The sequence below is a fragment of the Bidens hawaiensis genome, unplaced genomic scaffold (genome assembly GCF_021521415.1).
Source record: "Bidens hawaiensis isolate Kalapana, Puna unplaced genomic scaffold, B.hawaiensis_p1.1 tig00023456_1, whole genome shotgun sequence".
NCBI lineage: Eukaryota > Viridiplantae > Streptophyta > Magnoliopsida > Asterales > Asteraceae > Bidens > Bidens hawaiensis.
In genome coordinates, this window is record NW_027493689.1 from 137,448 (window position 1) to 139,564 (window position 2,117).

The 2,117-nt window shown below is 31.6% G+C and overlaps 1 pseudogene; it reads left to right on the top strand.

Annotated features, from left to right (window-relative positions):
- The first annotated feature begins 610 nt into the window (after positions 1-610).
- Positions 611-1,037, top strand: LOC143567602 (putative lipid-binding protein AIR1 pseudogene; annotated as a pseudogene).
- Positions 1,038-2,117: the final 1,080 nt, after the last annotated feature.

Consider the following 2,117-nt stretch of genomic DNA (forward strand, 5'->3'; position numbering starts at 1 on the left):
AAAGTGGATATGTTTAAAATTGTGTGACCACTGTAAGTAGAATATCTCTTGCTTTCAATTGTAAGCATGATCATATATGATCTATATAATACTAATATACTCACTAATTCAGCTGAGGATGTATCCATCCAGAAGAATGTGTACGTAGTCATATTATACCAGGACTCAAATGTGAGACAAGTTTCTTTATTATTATTTTAGCAACAACTCAGAGATAATGAATGCACTTATTGGATATAGCTTTTCTTATTGCTGATACCTTATATTTTGTGAACCAAATTTCTCAAATTTGAGTTCAACGTTACACATACTTGAGCACTCATGACAAAGGTTAACGGATTATGTTAGGTGAAGTCGTATAAGATACAAACTGATTAAGTTACGATAAAGCTGATTAAGTTGAGCACGCCAAATATGTTAATAAAATTCCATAAAATAAGTTGTTTTTTTTTCTTTTGGCTTTATAAAATTCATAAAGAATATTGGTAATTTTATATTGAGGTGCATATGTCACATGAGAGCAATAGAATACTATTTGCCTGCCTCTTTTCTCCTATAAATACTCCTCACATCTCCTAACTCTATATTCCATCCCTTCATAGCCCATTACAACTTTTGATAAGCTCCCACATCACAAAGAGATGGCTTCAAAGACCAACACCCCACTAGCCCTCTTTCTTGCGCTCAACCTTTTGTTTTTTGCACTAGCCAGTGGTTGTACCACCTGCCCTGGTTCTACCCCTATACCAAATCCGCCATCCACCGGAACTTGTCCTAGGGATGCCCTTAAACTAGGTGTGTGCGCCAATGTGCTTGGCAAGTTACTTAATCTAGTCGTTGGAGACCCACCAGTTAAGCCATGTTGCAGCCTTCTTGAAGGTCTTGTTGACCTCGAGGCTGCTGTTTGCCTTTGTACCGCTATCAAGGCGAACGTTCTTGGAATTAATTTGAATGTGCCATTGTCTCTCAGTTTACTTCTAAATGTTTGTAGCAAGAAAGTGCCAAAGGACTTCGTATGTGCTTAAACGAACATGCTATCATGTGGCATGCCATGTTGTGTTGTGTCGTGTCGTGTGTTTGTTTGTTTGTTTTGGACTGTGAGAGTATTTACTTTTTGAACTCTCTAAATGAGACAGAGAGCATTTTACTTTGAAACGATTGTTTGAAGAATTATTCTGTGAGAATAAAATTTTATATTTGATGTTTTTGTTTATTATTTATGTTACTAACTTACTATTACTATTACCTACATTATACGTCAAAATATTCAAGTGTGATTCAATCTATCATGAAGGCACAATAGATGAATGTTCATATCTTTGTATTTTTATGTAAAGGTGGCATAAAGATTAATTATATATGCCCTCTTTAAAAAAGTTTGACTATTATCTCTTAATATTTTTCTAATATCATATTTACATATTTGTTGAAAAATACTAAATATTATCATATTTCATAACACGTACGTAAAAAACTAATTTATTATAAATAAAGTTATTCATTGTAAATAGTAAACTTATACCTTTAACAAAATGAACAAATAGAAAACAGTTTTTTATAGTACTTATTATTAGTAAGTTTTTTTAATTATTTTTTTTAAAGGTACGTAAATATTTCAGTTTTAGTGTCTAAAATAGTAGATTTGTAAGAGAGAACAGGATTATAATACAAGACTACATTTATCTCTAAACCTAGTACAATCTTTTCATTAGTGTTAATAATGGAGAGAAAATTATGATAAAGGTTCATGATTAATTATTGTTGAAAGAATGTACAAGATAAATTGTACGCCAACATAAAAAATTATTGAACTCGCAAAAGGGATTTGGTATAGCAGTATCAAGAATTTATTTGGTATAGCAGTAACAAGAATTTAGATAAGACTTTGCATTTTTAGTGGATTTGTATTCAAATTATGTGGTTATATAAAATGTGCAATTTTTTAACCATAAATTTGAAACACTCCCATTGAGAATTTGCGTTTTCAATTGGTGTGTATTCAAATTCCGTGGTTATAAAATCACCCTTTTCAATGTGATGTAGTTGTAGCTTGAGTTTTTTAATAGAGACCTATGTTTAATTCTCACTTACAACATTTTGGAAAGGGTATGAGTGGC